Source organism: Equus asinus, chromosome 2 (assembly GCF_041296235.1).
Source record: "Equus asinus isolate D_3611 breed Donkey chromosome 2, EquAss-T2T_v2, whole genome shotgun sequence".
Classification (NCBI taxonomy): Eukaryota; Metazoa; Chordata; class Mammalia; order Perissodactyla; family Equidae; genus Equus; species Equus asinus.
The window spans coordinates 146,399,459-146,418,976 of NC_091791.1; the positions used below are offsets into that span (position 1 = coordinate 146,399,459).

General features: G+C 46.8%; 1 protein-coding gene across 2 annotated transcripts in view; it reads left to right on the forward strand.

Moving 5' to 3' along the window:
- The window catches only part of TNFAIP8L3 (TNF alpha induced protein 8 like 3), a 50,685-nt gene that overhangs the window by 16,148 nt on the left and 15,019 nt on the right, over positions 1 to 19,518 (forward strand). The gene's annotated exons all lie outside the window — the stretch shown is intronic.

A 19,518-nucleotide genomic window follows, 5' to 3' on the forward strand; every position in this document is an offset into this window, starting at 1 on the left:
AGTCTGAAAGTATTCTTCATGACCAAGCTTCAAAACTAGATGCTAATTTATCACCTTGCTGTGGCTGCTTCCTGTCCAATGGAAACCTTTGTTTCAGCTTCAGATACCTGCTAGATAACAGGTATGTTATCCATAGAGGTTGACCTTTGTCCCTATAAAGAAGGTGGCATGCATCTGTGGACCTGTATCTGTGCAAGCTGGATGGGTTTGTAACTGAGAAGGACAGCAGAGTGAGCGGGGTCTCTTGGAGTATCCATGTGTGTGTCTGTGTGTACCTACTTCATAGGGGGTTGAGATGGAAGGGCTGCGTCCCCTCGATGCCCTTCCCCTCCTGAACTTGTGAAAAAGCCCTGCCATCAGGAGGACCTTATTAAGGTCGAGAGCCTGGACTCGGATCAGAAAGACCTGGGTTCCACTCTGCACCTGATGGGCCTGTTACTTAACCTCTCTGATCCTCGGTTTCCCCATCTGTAAAATGGGGATGACAGTCATACCACAAGGGGGGTGTGAGGATTAAATAAAGTGACACATGAAAAGTGTCCCTGGTAATCGTTCGTAAAAGGTAGCTGCTATTTTGATTATCACCTGATTGGATTATTGGTTGTAAGTATCCTGCTAAATAATGTACCCAAGTGCTTTGTAAGATATAAATCGCTAGGGACGTGTAAAACAATTCATATTGTTGTCATTATAATCACATTAATTTAATTGCCTGAGGAGATTTGCTTTGAACTTTCTCCTTTCCACTCTCTCATTCTCTCTCTGGTATGTGTGTGTGCGTTTGCATGTGTGTTTGTTTGGGGGAGGTTATTTTTACCTTACCTCTTCTCATCCTCATCATCTTCCAGCTCACGGTATGCACATGGGGACATTCAAACCCACTGTTTTCACCGCCTTTTGCTCCCGCTCCAGGGAAAGTTGTGAAAAGCAGAGAACGCCTGACCCAGTCTACCTGCTAACCTGGAGACTGGTCACTTTCATGGCACTTCTAGTAGATGAAGAGAGAGTAACCCCACCACCCCACCCCCCGCAGCAAACCTTTTCCCTTCAGGGTAACAGGAGGTACAGGAGGGACTCCCCATTCTCCTTTCCATTTTTGCCCATTTCAGTCACGCTCCTGGTCACAAATTGGCAAAGGAGTGAGGAAATCTCCGAGGACCACCTGCTCCTTTACTGTGCTCCTTTCAAGAGACTTTCCCAAAGGTCCCTGAGTGCCCGCTGTGCACTCAGTTCCCTGCATAGGAGGGCGAAGGAGGGCACGAGGTTTGTCTCTGTCTGCGTTGTCTGTTTTTCAGGAAGCACAGGATGATGCTTCTGTGCCGTTCTGCTGCCTGCAGCTCTCCTCTGCCTTTCTGTCGTTTTATGGTTCTTTCTATGATTAGGAAAGAGGCAGGGTTTGTGGAACACTGGATTCTTTCCAGAGACCCAACTTGGCAGTCTCTCCTTTGGCAAACCCACCATCCCTCAGAAATCCCAGAGTTTGGTGTGTTAACTCAGCAGTGACTGAGAGTCTTTCCCAAGAAGCAACAAGCGAGTAAACATTAGCGGTGTCAACTTTTTTCCTTTTCTGGCTTGTAAGACCGAGATAGTCTACCAGCTGAAGGCAGATAAGCTCCTTCACCCACAGCTTGATGGTCCAGGGCAGTCAAGATGGTGGCGTGTCCTTGCGGCTGAGTAGGAACAGCAGAAAAGCATTTCCATGTGATGGAGTCAGGATGTGGGAGGGGAACTTCAAGACAATAGAAGAAGTGGGAAAACAGCAGGCCCCTAACTTTACCTTCTTGTCCTTCCCATCCCCTAGGTCCTAAGCTTGGTCTGTGTCAACAGAGTGGCCAGGAGTGGGTAGGATTAAATAGGTGGCCAAGGGGAGGAAAGGCATTCTAGAAGACAGACAACCATGTAAGCAAAGGCTCAAATAAACAGAGAGGTGACTGGCATGGAGGGCATTACTAGGAAGTACTGGGAAGTAAAACCAGATGAGTATAGGGAGGGCCAATTATAAGAGGATCTTAACTTGGTCCTGATGCTGCCTTAGGAGCCCCCTTAGGCTGATTGTTGAGCACAGATGTGACGATGGAGAGCTGGGTTTTCAGAAGCCACATCTGGCAGACATGAAGTGCAGGCATTGCCTAGGCTTGGAGCCTCCGATACCAGGGTGTGGCCACAATATCGAAGCAGGTGGTAGCACTAAGGCGGGCAGAAGAGGAAGGATGCAAATGCCATTTCAGAGAAACAAACAACAGAAGTTGGTAACAGATTGTACAAAAGCAGTGGAAGGAGAGGGAGAGTGGAAGGAGACTGGTGTTTTGAGTTGGGGTGAGGGCAGGGGGAATACTGGCTCCCCCACCGACTAATGCTTCCCAGCCCCTCTTTCCATCAGGCACTTAGCAGTGATGTTTTGCTTAAAGGCACTTTTAGAAAGTAAATCACGCCAGGGCATTGGTTTCGCGGGATTATGAGGTTCTGGAATTTATTGATTCTCATTGTTAGATTCCTTGTGGAGGCTATTTAGTGACCTTGTCAACTGACAGATTGACAATTGATGGACCGGACAACCGAGGGCAGGGACCGCCTGGGGATGATGTACCACTTGGCTATTAGTCATAGTCCCATGTCTTGTTCCTGTTGGTGGACATCTGCAGGGGCCTCTGCCTCATCCACACTGGGCTGTTGCCACTTTGAGGGTCAGGACCTTGTCTTGTGCTTTCATGTTCCAGAGATTTTATGGACATAATACATGAATAAGCATCTTGAGGAGCCTCCTGAGAACTCTGCGCTAAAAGGCCAGAGAGGCAGCCAGAAACCTGTCCTATAATGTGGAACTGCCAAGGCTTTCCTTCAGTGTTTTGTTTTGCTTCAGTGTTTTAAGATTTCTTGTACTGTCTGGGAGTCTGTGTTGGGAAGTATGGGGAAGGTGAAGAGAGATAAGGACACCATCCATCCTGTCCTCCAGGGCTTGAGATCAGATGGGAAGATAGGCGCATATACCAAAGGCCACAGCCTAAGCCAAGGCGTGAAGACTCCTCACCCCCTTGCTCTCGGATTACCTACCAGTCACATTTCTGTTTATGTGTTCTCTCTTGACACCAGCCTGTTATCATTGTGTTCTTTATCATTATTACTGTACATGTCTCATCTCTTGTACTGGACTGTTAGCTCCCTAAGGGCTAACCTGTATTGCCTCCCACCAGCACCACTCATTGTGCCCGAAACACAGTAGTAGGTTGCTAGCTGGCTGGCTGGATGCATGGATAAATGGACGTAGGGATGATGCTGTAGGCTGCTTTCCCAGGAAACAGACTCTGAGATGGAGGTTAGCATGCAGCGAGTTTATTTAGGACTGCTCTTGGGGTCAGTACCTGGGGAAGAGAAAGGGAGGAGAGGGAGGCTGGACTGGGCAGAGTGAGAAGCTGAGCTGCAATGCAGACCCAACAATAGCCTCGAGCTCTGGAGCTGGAATAGCCCTTCAGAACTGTCTGAGTTGGGGTGAGGGTCCTGGCCTTTATATCCCCTGATACACCCTGATATATAATGATCAATCATTAGATGCAAGCCATCCCAAGGGATGGGGTATGACCTTGGGTGAAGCTCTTCCCTTCAGCTGAGGGCTGTGTGCAGGCAGCATTCCCTGCAGCTAGTGGAGTGCTTGGTCCTTCATTCCTGAAGGGGAACCTGGGCAGTACATCGCAGCATCCACCACAGGTGGCCTCCAAAATTCTTCAGGCATGTTTCATTAGAGATGGCAGCCCTGTCTCCGGGCAGTGTTCAGAGGATAGTTGTCGAGCTATAAACTTTGTCTAGACCTCATCAGGACAATGTAAATTGCCCGATGAAATTAGCCATTCTAGACCTCATAGTTCTTCACCCAGCTATTCAATCCATACAATCTAGTAGATATTGGCTGACTATTTGTTTTGTGTTCAGAGTTGTGCGGGGTGCTATGGTAACACACAGAAATGGAGTTCGATGTGGCCCTGCCCTCAAGAGGCTTGCAGCCATGTTAGGGAGGAAAAACACCCACCCAGAACTGAATCTGCAAGACTGGACGGTGTCAGCAATAAATAGAGTAGGATTTGGAACATGGGACATCGTGGTTTGGAGTTCTGGTGGCAAGGCTTCACGGAGGAGATGGAGCATAGCCTTGAAGAAGTGAAGGATTTAGATGAGGGAGAAGAAAGAGCCAAGGGGAAGAGAGAAGGTGGGCAAGGCCAGGAGCCTGTGATGGGTCTGGCCTTGCCCGGTGGGAGCCCCCTTACAGGGCTAATGGGAGAAGCGGGCTGTCATACACAGAATGTAAAACTGGGTGTTACGGTGGTGGTTGTAGCCAACATGTAAGTTTCTGGAGATGGAGAGAGAATGTATATGAGTATGTAAATATAAAGCTCTCTTTCCTATGTGATTTTCTTTGAAAACATGGCACCTGCTTTTTTATTTGTCAGCAAAACCAAATTCTAGTCACACTTTCCATTAGCACTTTTCTCTAACTGGTTCATTTTCTTCCAGTTACCATCGGCTCCCATTTGGATTTACATGTAAATCTCTATAAAGACACTATATACATAATTTTGTTTTGTTTTTCAGTCACTTGGCTTCAAGTTCTTTATGTAAAATGCCTATGTAGGTGGGTGTTTGGGCTGTATTCTCTACAAGTATATAAATATAGGATAGAGAAGAAGAATTTAAAAAATAAGCTTCCTGTAACAACCAAATGCAAGAAAACTTATGAGGAGAGTGAATACCCTTTTCCCCCACATATATTAAGGTATGCCAAAAAAAACCATTTTTTTTAATACATCAGCAATGCTCTTTTTAGGCAACTGCATGGCACGAACTCTGAGGCTGCTTTAGAGCAATCTTCATGTTCATATTGGGTTTCCTAAACATCATTGCCTGGGAATAAATTTGAGCCTGTTCATGGAAAATCTACTAGTGTGCAGACTATAAAAATGGACGGCTTGGCGGCACGGAAAGTGCTAGACACACCCTAATAGAAACCAGTATTTTGTAACGCAGTTCTCCAGGAAAAAAAAATGAGACACTTTGGTGGTGTCCAAATATTGGTTTAAACTGTTGAAAAACCACAGGAGCATTCCCTAGCCTCTAGGTTCTCTTCTCAAAAGGAAAATGTGCTTTCTGTGAAAGTGTCCATGCCCTGAAAGGAAGCATTTTGGTGAAACGTATGGAGCCTCCTCGTTGATATTTTTCTGGTAGAGGAGTACAATTTCATGTGCAGGAGGTAATTCTGTAAAGGGCTTCGCTGGCGAGCACGCACGTCCTGCCTTCCTGATTTGGGGCCTGTGGGTTACGCTGGGCAGGTGAACAGATATTTCGGCATAGAATATGGGACGGAGGTGGTGGGGGCCATCTGCAAGGCGGGCCTCTGCAGTAGCTCTGTCCTGCCACGTTGGCTTCTAGTTCCTTGGCTTCCTTGGGACAACATGGAGAAAGTCAGGGAGAGATGATTGGGGTTGGGGTTCCAGGGTAAGAGAAAGTAAGGTTTAAGAGGTTGTGGCAAATATCAGACAAGACGAGAAACTGCGAGGATGGTCTTTGCCAGCCAGAGTCCAGCCCCAGAGGGTTAGTACTGAATGTAAAATGATAGTGATGTTCTTAATTTTTACTTATTTATTTTATATTAATTAAGCACATACAGTGTATTTGGGATGGGGTTGACTGTTTCTATGGTGTTTAACCCTATTCCAGCCTCTGGGCTAGGTACTCTAAATAGCCCCATTTTAGAGACCAAAAAACTGAGGCACAGAGAGGTTAAGTAACTTGCTCAGGGATGTGCAGCTTGTCAACGGATATGGATGTGAAACCAGTCTATCTCCAAAAACTCTGCTCTTGCACCAGGTAGGCTATGTAGTTAGGTCAATGGATGCCACCACCTATCCTTTGCATCCCCCACCAGCTCCCATGGGATCCAGATCCCTGACCACCAGGTTCCTTCATTAGGCTCCTTTTGTTAGGTTAGAACATGACGTCTCCAGAAGGCCTTGTTTTAAGCCGCAGACGTTACCTGCATTCGCCCAATAACACATGGGCAAGGATGGGATGGCCTGGGTTCTAGAACAGGGGCTGGCGAGGACTGATTTGGGAGGGACGATGGGGAGAGCGGCACAAAGCTGCTGCCAGGGAAAGAAGGTCCCAGAAGGACTCTGCAGCCACGTGCATCTCCAGGGTCATGGGGGGCTGGCGGTTAGTGAATGTGACAAACACTGAGAGGAGAGAAGGGCTGAAAAGCTGAATCAAGAGAGGTGCTGAAGACGAACATCTCTTCATCCCAGTGTGCTTAAGCTGGGTGCTAAGCCGTCTTTTTCCACTCCAGCATTTAGCGTCATTTCAGATATAGAATCCCCAGGACATGGTGACTAGCTGGATTCGAGGGTGAGAGAAAACTCAAAAATGAGACGGTAGCCCAGTGATGAGAACTTGAGATTCGGAGCTGGACGACTCAGGTTTGGGTTTCCAGCGCTGTCTCTTACTTAGTGCCTTTTAGTAACGATATTTCCTGACCAAAGGAATGCAAGCTCATGGTGGAATATGTGAAAACAGGACAAAGAGGAAAATTAGATTGAGCCCTAAGAATAGACATGCTTTTCCAAAGGAAGGAGGGTAGTCCAAAAGCAACCCTGAAAAGATGCAAGAGAGCTTTATTAGGGGGCAGGGGGCATATAGAGAACAAGCGTCCCCCTTCTGAAATGGAGACAGTCTAGCTACACTGCCAGGCGGTGTCAGAACCAGAACTGGAAGCCAGATCCTCTGCAAAACGTACGTAATTTAAGAAAAAGGATCAGTTATTCTGGGTGTTGGGGTATCAAAAGGACGCCTGCTCTTTCCTTCCTTCCGACACCTTCCACTGTGTCCTTGCCGCTGCCTCCCCTCCCGTCCGTTTCCTCTCCTGAGGTTTCTCCCTCCCTGGCCCATCTGCCCAGAGGTCAGCCCCACAGGCCTGAACCAGGCCCACTCCTCCTTTTCAGTCGGGAGAGCCCTCCATGAGCCCTCAGAAGGTTTTTACATTTTTTTTAATACCTGAGAGGTAGGTCTTACAGATGCCCATGAGCATCGCAGAGGGTAGTTTACTTTGAGTTTAATAGCTCCCAGCTTTGGGAATAAATTTAATGGCCTCTAGTTCTCCAATTATGTTTTATCTTTGTTTAGATCACTCTCTTATTTTTGTGAGGAAACAGGGAAATGTATTCATCTGTGTTAGCCTCTCTACCCTTAGGATTTAACCTCATAAATCAGTGATTCAGTCTCAGTCAAACAAGGCGTGCAGAGCTAGGTTAATACAGAGTCAACTTCTAGAGAGTCCAGAGCAGTACATAATGCGAGATATATGTGCATTTGCTTGACTCTCTTTCCTTGTGACTTCTCTGATGGTATATAGTCCTGGTTTCCCTGCACCCTTCCTCCATTGCTCCTCCTGCAGCCTTTGTTAATACCTCTTTCCTCCCTGCGTCTCCTAAGGCTGAGCCCTTGCCCTTGTTCTTTTCTGACAACACACCTTCATTTGGAAAAGCCCATCTATTCTTCCAGCAGGAAGCTAAAGAAAGCCAAAGCTGTGGGCTACCCGGTCCTCTCTCCCGAAGAAGAAAACTGCCTTCCAGAGGCCTGCGGGCCTCTCCTCCTCAGTGTCCAGGAGACACCTCAAGTCACCACCGCCACACCCAGGCTGTTACCTTTCCTCCCCTTTTCCCAACTCCTCTGGTGGACTCAACAGCCACCAAATCATTCCAAGTTAAACCACCATGAAGTCGTAACAGTGAAATATCCTACACGCAGGATCTCATAGCAAAACCAGGACATGGATACTGCAGGTGTTATTTTCTCAGTGTACAGATGAAGAAACAGACTCAGAGAGATTAGATAACCCCAAACCACAAAGTAAGTGGCAGATTTTCACTATTTAAAACTGCCTGGAGGGGAACAGAAATAAACCTAAAAATCCCACCTAAACAAACTATTTAAATAGGCAGTCAAATATTTATTGAATGATTAAATACATAATGAAATTTCCACACAGTGGAATCTTATTCAGCTGTTAAGAAGAATGAATTTGAAGAACATATAATGATGTAGGGAAATGTTTGCATTATAATGTGTAAAGAAAGCCTAATAATCTATGATCCCAATTATATACATGTATCTGCACACACCCCAGACACATATACATACAACCCTTTTTATTTATTTATTTGTTTTTAGGATTGGCAGCTGAGCTAACAACTCTTGCCAGTCTTTTTTTTTTTTCCTGGTTTTTCTCCCCAAATCACCCAGTACATGGTTGTATATTCTAGTTGTAGGTCCTTCTAGTTGTGGCATGTGGGATGCCACCTCAGCATGGCCTGATGAGCGGTGCCATGTCCACACCCAGGATCCAAACCAGTGAAACCCTGGGCCGCTGAAGTGGAGCACGCGAACTTACCCACTCGGCCACAGAGCCGGCCCCCACAACCTTTTTTATAGATAGAAGGGGAAGAAATCCCCTCACATTCACACACATAAAAGCTTTTTTTTTTTAAAGATTTTATTTATTTTTTTCCTTTTTCTCCCCAAAGCCCCCCAGTACATAGTTGTATATTCTTAGGTGTGCATCCTTCCAGTTGTGGCATGTGGGACGCCGCCTCAGTGTGGCTGGATGAACGGTGCCATGTCCGTGCCAAGGATCCGAACTGACAAAACACTGGGCCACCTACAGTGGAGCATGCAAACTTAACCACTCGGCCATGGGGCCAGCCCCCACATAAAAGCTTTTAAGAAAATTCTTTTTAATGCTGGAACAAAATTAACCGCTGCATATGTTTATAGGTGAGTTTACAGGTGATTTTAATTTCCTTCTGTGTACTTTCCTTCCAGATTTTTCCTCAGTGAGTATGTATAGCTTTCAGCAGGAAATGTTACTTTAAAAGCAACAACCAGGTGAGATCCAGTGGCCTGTTCCTCTGCTCATCCTTCTGACTTTCTTGCCGTTTGGGCCCTCTTCCTTGATTCGTTCCTCCCTCAGTTCCCCGTGCTCCTCAGCCCCCTCAGACCAGTCCTCTCTCACGACTCCCCCAGCCCCCTGGTGGGGCCATAATCCAGGCTTCTCTCCCCAGCCCTCTTCCTGCTCACCACTGCCTGGCTTTCACTGTCCCCCCTCTCCAGAGCCTCCACTGCGTCACCCTCCCCTCTGAGCCCACCTGGCCCGGCCCTTGTGGGCCCTCATGCCATGAAGAGAAAGTGTAGACAGTCAGGGTGGGTAATGAGCTTGTAGATTTGAGGCCGACAGACCTGCCAAGGGCACGGGAGCCTCACAGGACCTGCTGGGAGAGCTTGCTGACTCAGCCGCCTCGCTGTCTTGAATGTGGCCTTGCCGTTGCTCGCTGACCAGCAGTGTGTGCAGCTGGCGTCCCTGACCCTCGCTCCGTCCGTGACCCTTTCTCTGTCCCCGGCCCCCATCCCGAATATGAGTGACTTTCACTTTCTACTTTTTCATTTACACATTGATTTTGTGTCTTTATTATTTTTACAATTAGAAAAAAAATAAGGGCATTTAAAATTCTTTTATAATAGGTTTATTAGCTTTTAGGAATTATTAGTCTGCCACCACCAACATTGGTCTGCCATTCTAAAAAAATTCATTATTGAGCAGTTGAGTGATATTAAATATAAGGTGTACCCATTTCTGAAGGAATTAGACAGAAATGTAATTGAGGATTTCTTGAGCATCTTGGAGCTGAAAGTAAGAGATCATATCATGGCTCCTGTATTCTTTACTCCCTGTGTCCACCTCACTCTACTCCAGGCCATCAAATAGGGGTAGCTCAGGCAGGAAGTGTGTAGGCAACAGAAGTGCTCACCCTTTAGAGTCACACTTATCAGAATTTTTAACCCAGATTTAGATTAGCCCCAACCACCTTTAATGATTGGTGTTTGCCAGAAGCCAGGATTTTGACTATTTTTACTTTCTTCGTTTATATTAGGACAATGACTATTTTTACTCCTTTTCAGATATAAAATTTTATATTGACTCTGTATTTCACCCTTCCAGAAAAGTTCCTCCCTTCCATTAAAAAATAAATTACTTTTCTTAGTTTTTTAGTGGAAAGCACTATCATTTCTCTTATTAATAATGGCAGTCACATCTCCTTATTAATTGCAAGGGAGTGAACATGACCACTGTGACTTTATAAAGAAGAGATCAGAGCACTCGAGAAGCAGAATGATGGAGCTAGAAGTGAATTCTTAGGGAAAGCAGGCGTTGATGCCGAGAATGATGGATGGCGCGTCCTAAGACCAGCAAGTGTAGCAAGGACCCGGGCATTATCTCCAGAGAGCTGTCACCAAACACCCCCACCCCGGCTTTCTCTTCACCCCAGGAAGGAGGTCGGTAATGGGCCAAGGCTCACGCTTGGGGTGAAGAAGTCTGGTTCCAATCATCCTTGGTTTTTTGTTGGTGGTTTCATTAAAAAAAAAAAATCTCCACATAAAAATAACTCTGCCAAATTGCCAGAATCCGATGAGAGTGCCTGAGATCTGAGCAAAGTCTGAATAGGGGTGAAGGTTGCTGGCAGTTAGGGGCTGCCACCAACCTTCATCCAGGCAGGATGGAGGCCCAGCAAGGACTAAGAGCAGCTGGTCTGCTCATCAGGATGCCGGGTCACGTGGCAGGGAAGCCAGAAGGGCAGGGGGCCACAGGGCAGGCCCATTGTCTTGAGAGTCCCTTGGCCTGCAGCGGATCTGCCAGTCATGGATGCCCTATTCTTCTTGGACCTCTCCACCTGGATGGTAGCCCGCCCAACCTTAACGAGTCCAAAACTTTGAGAATAGCTAGCTCCCCAACAGGGGCCTACTGACCTCTCACCTCCACTCCAGAAGCAAATCCTCATCCTGACTTCTCCCTTCCGCCCTGGCCCTTGGCCCCCGGATCTCTGCCTCGTCCTGATGCTTCCCTTCCCTGCAGCCTCTCCCACCCAGGTGTTCCTCTCTCCTTCGTCTGCCTTGACCCCTACTCATCCCACAAGCCCTCCTGGGTGCTGGAGGGACTAAGGCGGTAGAAACTGCGAGACCTGTGGCTGTGACTGGAGACTGGTCATGAAGCAAAAATCTTAAAAGCTTCCAGAGAGAAAAACCAGGCCCTTACCCATGTATTAGTTTTCTAAATAGCAACGCTGAGAGCTAAGCAACAGTGGCTGGCGCAATGCCTTTGAATTCTCAAGGTGAATGATTTCCGATGTGAGTTCTGAGCCCAGTGAAACCATCAATCAAGTGTGCGGGTAGAAGAAAGTCATTGGAAGACGTGTTAGATCTCAAAAAACAATTACCTTACCATGTACCCTTCCTCAGGGAGCTGCTAGATCAGGAGACAGCCAACTGGGCCAAGTTGGGCCTGCCACCTGTTTTTTGTACAGTTCATGAGCTAAGAGCATTTTTACTTTTTTTTAATAGTTACATTGTAAGTGGTTATAGAAGTACCTTGATCTGTTTTGCCTTTTGGCCCTTTATTCTCTGGCTCTTTAATATAATTGCTGATGCCTGTGCTAGACAAGGTGTTCCACTGAAATGGGGAGAAAGAAAGAGGACACCGTGAGATCCAGGGAACAGAAGAGAAGGGATGAAGGATGAAGGGAGAACCAGCATGACGGCCTGGAGCAGGCTGAGAGGGAAATGCACGCAGACTTGAGCCAGGGCCCGGAGCGCTCCCTGAGGAGTCTCCAAGAAAGAAAATGGGAGTGGTAGATTAGTTGATGTGTTTGATCCTATTGAGAAGAACTTTATATTCTGCTAGGACATTTGGGAGTGAATTAGTGCTGGATAGATAGAAAACTAACCAGAAGAAGACGCAGGCAGTGTTCACTTCCCAGGGAAACAGGATGAGTAAGAAAGGAACCGCAGTCCTGGACGTGATAGACCATCCATGACTCAGCTCTGAATGACATCTACATCTTGGTAATGTAACTGCTCAAGTTTGATTTAACCAAGTATCAAAACTGAACCAAACTGGAAGGTGGAAGGAGAAGTGGAGAAGAGAGCTAAATTCTCACCTTCCATAATAGGAAGTTAAAAGCAAATAAAATCAAGAACAGTATAAGCATATAATTTAAATATAGAGAGGTAACTATTGGTTGAAACAGCTAAAATAGTTTAAAGTATTTTCCCTCTAAAGAACCAGCATCGCAAGTGGGCCAGAGGATGCTGTATTTTGTTATGAGCTTTATAGAATGACTTGACTTTTAAAGTAATGTACCTGTATTACTTTGAAAACAGATTTTTAAAATAATAAAATGAAAAAGAAAAGTGACTGGTCAGCCCAGGGAGTGATGTCCTGATGACCATGCCCAGGTGGGGAAGGGTCTCAGTGGGGGGTTCCTGTGGTCCCTAGGTGGAGGAGGCAGGCTTCAGTGGCCTGAGGCGTCGCTAGCTCTGATTATTGTTATTGTTCCTGACATGACTGTGAATGCATTTCAATAAAATGTCAAGACAGATAGCCATTCATTCACGCAATGAACATCCTCTGTGTTTCAGTCCCTGGCCGGAGTTGCCAGGATGAACAAACCATAATTCCTGCCTTCAAGCGGTTCGCAGATCGGTGGGGTACCAAGTCACTCATCCAGCTAATGGATGATTGCTCTACACGGTGACAAGAATGTACTAGAGGGAAAGGTGATTGCAGAGAAAAGTGCTCAGAGGTCAGAAGTCCTTTAGTGGAGCCCAGGAGGTTGAATAAGAATTGGGGGGGGTGGGGTGAGGGAGAAGCAGATGCCCAAGCGCAGAGGAGCAGAATATGCAAAGGCACAGAAAGAACCCAGGTGTGACAGAGCCTGGCACAGGTGACGCTTGTGTGTGGCCTGGAGTTGGGAGCTCAGAGTTTTTAGAGGATGGAGCTGGAGAGATAAGCAGAAGATAGGTCGTCAGCTCAGCGACCTGGCCTGCCATGCTAATGACTGTGTCTTCAAGGTTATGGGAAGCCAGTCGATGTTCTTACTAGAGGAGTAGCGTCGTCACAGCGAGCTCTCAGCCCAGTGTGGAAAATAGCATGGAAGCTGGGGCAGAGAGAAGAGTGGAGAAATAGCTAAGCATTTGGGTGAGAAATGATGAGGGTCTGAACTAAGGTGGTGTCAAGGGGGCAGAGAAAGGCAGGTGCATTTGAAGGAAGCTGAATCGACGGTTTGATGCTCCCTCATAAGATGTGGAAGATGAAGGAGAGAAAGAAGGTAAGAATGGCCCCCGATTCTTGTCTGGACACTGAGTGGGCAACAGAGCCACATATAATACAAGGTGGGGACTGCAGGGGGATTGGAGAAAGTAGATGAGAGAAATTTTGAATGTGTGGAAGGTGAGGGGCCTGTGGAAATCCAAGTGGAAAGGTCTGGCAAGCTGTAAGATATATAGGAGCAGGCCTCAGGAGAGACTCCTGGCCTGGGGGACATATCAGGAAGCAATCAGCACTGGGCAAGGGGTGACAACTCACACTCGGGAGGAGTGTGTGGCAAGAGAGAAGAAGGCCCTGGGTAAACTCAGGAGAACACCCAGGCTTCAGGCAGGGTCAGAGGAAAAGGAGCCCTGGAGTGGCTGAGAAGGACCGGGGAGAGGGCAGCAAGGGCGTCAGGAAAACAGAGACCGAGGGAGGGTCCCACGCTGCTAGAGGTCAGGTGAGCAGGGCCTGAGGTGTGTCTCGGGGGTGCCATTGGCATTCCCTGTCCAGAAATTACAGAATAGTGAGTATATCTGGCCCTACCCACTAATGCCTGTAGAACTGTCCACTCGCATGCTGTGACAACAAAAATGTCCTCCCTTGTTTCCAGACACTCCTCAGGGACAATTAGACGGCCTCTGGGTGACCTTGGTGAGAGCAGTTGTCCTTGAGTTTGGGGTGAAACCAGGGAAGGACAAGACCACAGTTCCTGTGTCCTACTGTGGCCATCCCTCCTCAGGCCTCTTCCTGAGCCACGAGGTTCTCCTCTCCACAGCCCATCCTCTTCCCCCATGACATCACTTCCTGGGCTGACCAGCTGCCATTGGGTTCATGAGGTTTAAATGTATGATTGAGCTCCTACTATATGCCAGGGATACCACGGTTGACACAGCCATCCAGGTCCCCCCTCTCCTGGAACTTGCAGTGAACAAACAAGTGAAGCCAGGTGAGAGGTCTTGAATAGGCCCCGAGGGTAGTCTGTTCTGGATAGAGGGAGGATGCAGGGGAGGGACTGGAGGGAGGGCAGCAGGGCCTGCTAGGATCTGAGGAGAAGATGCACAGAGCCACTTTCTCTTTGGGGCAGAGAGGTGGGATGACAGGGATGCAGGGCCTTGCTGTCAGGAGAACTGGCCTGGGGTTTTGGACACGGCTCCCATACACAGCTGCGTCAGCACAGGGCCGCCTGCTGGGGCTGGCAGTCTGCGGCCTGGTCTGTGGGCGCTGAGGCCAGCACAGGGAGAGGCCTTGGCGGGAGCCTGCTGACCGCCTGCTCCGTGGTGAGCACAGGCTGAGGTCTCACAGAGGAGTTGGGGGCCCCAGGAACTCAGGGGAGGGCAGGCATTCTGGAGGGGAGTCCCAGAAAAGGAAAGCTGGAGGCTCCCAGGTCATTGCCTCAGGTTTTTCAGAAGGAGGGAAAAACATGAGGCATTCCACTGCTGGAGCATGACAGTTGCAGGACTGGGAGACCCTGGTGGATGGACGGGAATCAGAGTGAGGGAAGGAAAGCTGATAATCCATCCCACTGGCATCGGCTCAGATCTCATGTATGCCCAGGGCTGTTCTTCTATGGATTTAAAAACTCAGTTTCTGATTCTGAAGAAGTTATTATTAAATTGAGAATATAAAATAAATTAGCATAATCATCTAGTCCGGCTCCCTCATTTACTAGACACAGAAACCAGGAAGGTGAAGGCCTGGGCCCACAGCACACGATGAGGGTATTGTGGGGCAGCGGGGGCAGGCTTGGGTGCCAGGCTCTCTCCTCCACAGCTGGCTGTGGGCTCACAGGCTCGAGACAGGACCAGGGACTGGCTCTCCAGTTTTTCCTGTATTTGGGGTTTTCCTTGTATCTGAGCGACTCCATGACCACTGCCCAGGCACCCTGACTGCACAGGACAGCTGTTGTCAGCATCCTGGAGTGACAGCACCCGGTGACTTGATTTGAAATGGTGGAACCTTTTGGTGGTACTGTCTTACAGGACCTTGAAGTATAAATAATTTTATTTGGAGATGTTTACTGCCTTTGAGACAAGTATGGAGAAAGTTTAATTGAGAAAGGAAGCCCCAGAGAAAGACACATTTATGAGTACCTTCCAGGAGGGCAAGCCTCCACGGCTAGTTTGACTCTTTCCCATGAGTGTTGTGAGTGGGACCCCACCCCCGGCTCAGAGTGGTTCCATCAGAGTAGGGGTCCCTGCGGAGGTCAGGAATCCAACCTCGGGGGACCTTGCAGGTGAGCGAGCTCTCTGCCTTCCCACCTCCCATCTGCAAACCGCATCCCCCACCACTGTCATTCCTCTGGGCCAGATGTTGACCGTGACACCAGTGGATATCCAAGATGTGGCTCAGCTCACGTCTCAGATCTCAAATCCGTGAACAAAAAACCAATTACTACAGAACAGACGTCAGGGGTATTATAAGCAATATATTACACGTGCTCCTTTCCTGCTGTCTATTTTCAAATTGACTGAAATCCAAAAAAGTGATTGTACAGAATTCATACTTCACTAAAAAAAAATTAAGTAGAACATTGAGCAAGGCACAGTGCTGTCTGCCAGATCGTCTCCCATCCAGAAGTACCTTCTGGTTTCTTCTCCCTCATGTGTTCCAACCTCTCTAGTACAGCTAATCATTATCTTTTTTTTTTTTTCAAGCTCACTGAGCTGAGGGTTGACACATTACTATATTAATCTAATTACAGCACCTTTCAAGAGCCTCACTTCTTCAGGCTTCAATACCCACTGTCTCAGGTCATATTTTGTTTATTTTTTGCAGTATAGGCTGGAGTTTGTTCCATTTTACTGCCTGCTTTTTTAGCATTTTAGCTTTTATATCTATACTCCAAAAATTGAGGAATTCCAAAGACTGACATTTGTGTGCATCGGTCTCTTTACTAATTTCACATTTTACCAAGTTGGCACCCTCCCCCAGCTCTGAACGCAGCATTCTGTCGGTGTCCTTGTTAGCAGGCTGGTGGCCTGAGCCTGGGTTTTTGAGCGCCCGCCTGTCGTGGGGAACAGTCTGGGGAGCCGCCAGCAGAAAGAGAGGATCACCCAGAGAGACAGACGTGGCCTATGCTATTCTGATCCCCAGCAGCTCCTGAGTTATTAAAATAGCTTGTGAGCGTGAAGGAACGTGAATGGGGAGGCTCCGGGGGTGGCAGGTGGGATGGGTGCTGCTGCCATGGAGAGAGGGTTCCTGCTGGAATTGAACACCGAGGGCATGGTGGGCGATGCATCTGGCCCCCCAGGTGCTGCTGCTGCTTGTAGGGGCGCAGGCAGGCAGAACCCAATGGGGCCGGGCGGGCAGCTCCGTGGGAAAGGCAAGGGGCAGACGTCCTGCTGAGTTCAGAAGGTATCTGAGTGCACTCAGTTGAGCCTGCACTTTGTGAATACATACCTCATTTCAGTATATATCCTGAACTGATAGAATCTGGGCCTCAAAGAATGAGAAAGAACACGCTAAGTCATTTATTCAGTCATTCATTTAACAGACATTTATTGAACAACTTCTACATGGAGAACAATGCCCTAGTTGTGAGGATACACAAGTCCTTTGAGCATGAGTCCTGTGAGAACTCAGCACTGATCACAGTGCAGCATGGGGAAAGGACTGTACTGGAGTTGGGTGCGAGGGCCACCCTCCCTGGGCAGAAGGATGTGAGGGTTGGCCAGGGGCTCACATGGGAAGAGGCCTTGAGCTGGAATGGGCAAGCTGTCACTGTGCCTCTTCCACTTGGCCAAGGGTCCATTGGGCTTACCTGTAGGCACGAGAGGGCCAGGGCAGCTGGGGGCAGGGCGCCACCCTCAAGGAAAGTCAACTTGACTTCTGGTGGTGTCTGGTTCTCATCTGCGTGACTGTCTTCAGCCACTTGGGCTAGGGCGGAGCCATCCTTGTGAAGGGGTGAGCCCGTTGGCTTCTGATTTCAGCATATCCTCTGACTGACATTGCACAAGCAGGCCTCTGGAGGGAGGGCTGGGATGGGGGTGGGCGGGGCCTGGGGTGGTCTGTGGGGCTTCCCTCAGTGTCACCTGCCACCTCCTGGCTTAGGAAGGAGCATTAGCAGGGAATCCTGTTATGTACCAGTAAACACCTCTGGACACCCCATTCCTCAACATGCAGCCTGGTGCTGGGTTATTTGTTACTTTCCACAGATCCTGTATAGCAAAAAGTGAGAACACTTTGAAGTCTATTAAGAGAGAACTGATAGAGGAAATAGTGGCACATGCTGTCATCAAAAAATGATGAAGTAGTGCATTTATTGACATGGAAAGATATCCTCAGAGTGTTGAGTCACAATGCAGATTAGAAAATAATGTTCAGGGGCCGGCCCCTGGCCAAGTGGTTAAGTTCGCATGCTCCGCTTCGGGGGCCCCGGGTTTTGCTGGTTCGGATCCTAGGCACAGACCTGGCACCGCTCATCAAGCCATGCTGAGACAGCATCCCACATAGCAGAACTAGAAGGACCTACAACTAGAATATACAACTATGTACTGGGGGACTTTGGGGAGGAGACAAAAAAAGAGATTGGCAATAAATGTTATGTCAGGGCCAATCTTAAAAAAAAAAAAAGAAAATACTGTTCATTGATCCCATATTTGTCAAAATTGAAGTGCATATGCCTGGGAGAATGTTTGGAAGAACATATACATGCTAACCGTGATGCATGGTGGGATTGGAGGGGACTCATTTTCTTCCTTTAGCTTATCTGTCTTTTCTGACTTTTCTCAGTGCTCATGTATCATTTTTTATAACAAAATTATTAAAGAAAGAAAATATCTTGAGAAATAGCTCCTCAATTTCCCCTCTTAAAATAAAACAAGGAGAATAGTATTGAAAATTATACCAATGGATATTGTTTATCACTTTATTCCTGACAATGATCTACCATTCAGAGCAACTGCTTGCTTTGTGCATGCTCTAGGGAAAGAGAAAAAGTCTAGACAGCTTAAAATAGTTGTTAAAAAAATTGTAAGTGTTGTTTTAGGGTATTATTGCTCTTCTACACCTGAATAAACGTTAAATAAATTGATTCTGCACTCATCCCCACTTTCAAAATACACATAGTCACAAGTGGCTTTATGGGTGAGTTTTAAGAAAGCTTCAAAAAACAGTTAATCTTCATCTTACACAAACAGTCTCAGAGAATAGAAAAAGGGAGAAAGCTACCCAATCTGTTTTATGAGGCTAGTTTACTGTGACATCAAAATCAGACAGGGGCTGTATTAGGAAAATGTTATAGGCCAATCTCACCTTTGAGCATGGTTGCAAAATGCTGAATACAGTATTTACTAATAGACTTCTTCAGTGTATTAAATATATATGCATCATGACTAAGTAGGGCTTATCCTGGGAAACCAGTGATGATTTAAATCAAAAAGCTTTTTAATAATTGGTTAACCTCACATATTAAAAGGGATAAACCTATGTTCTCATCTCACTAGGTACAAAGAAAGTATTCAATAAAATTAGATACACATTTCTACCTTCAAACAAACAAAGCCTTAGCAAAACAGGAGCAGAAGGAAGACTCCTTAACTTGATAAGTGGTATCCATCATAATGCCACAGTAGACATCATACATGGTGGGGAAATTTTAGAGGCAAATCTGTTAAAGTCAAAAATGAGACAGAGATGCCAGTAGCACCCTTACTATTCAACATTGTACTGGAGGTTCCCACCAGTGTAATAAGGCAAGAAAAAGAAATAGGACATGGAAGAAAACAATCATTTTTGTGCAGGCAATGTAGTTGTCCACATAAAAAAATCCAAGAGATGCTACATAAAATCTATTAGAATTAATAACAGAACTCAGCAAAATTTCTCAATTGGAGATAAATATACATGAATCAGTGGATTCCTGTATATCATTAATAACCATTTAGAAACTGTAATAGAAAAAAATTATACTTACAGTAGCAACCAAAACTATATGGTACCTAGAAGTAAATCTAATGAAAGACATGCAAGAGCTTTATGGAGATGACTCTGAAACACTGAAGGACACAGAAGACCTGACTAAATGGAGAGATGTATCATGTTAATGGTTGGGAAGCTTAATATCATAAAGATACCAGTCTACCTCAGATTAGTACAGGGTATTCATGGCATTTGGTCAAATGATCTTGGAATTCATTTGGAAGAGTAAAGGCAGGAATAGTCAAGACAATTTCTAAGAAGAACAAAGTTGGAGGGGGGACCTTCTCTATGATCTATCAAGACTTATTGTGAGTTACAGTAATTAATACGGTGTGGTGTTGGTACTGAAACAGACAAATTGATCAATGGAACAGAGTAAAAAACTCAGAGCCGTGCAATATGGAAACTTAATAAGAAAAAGG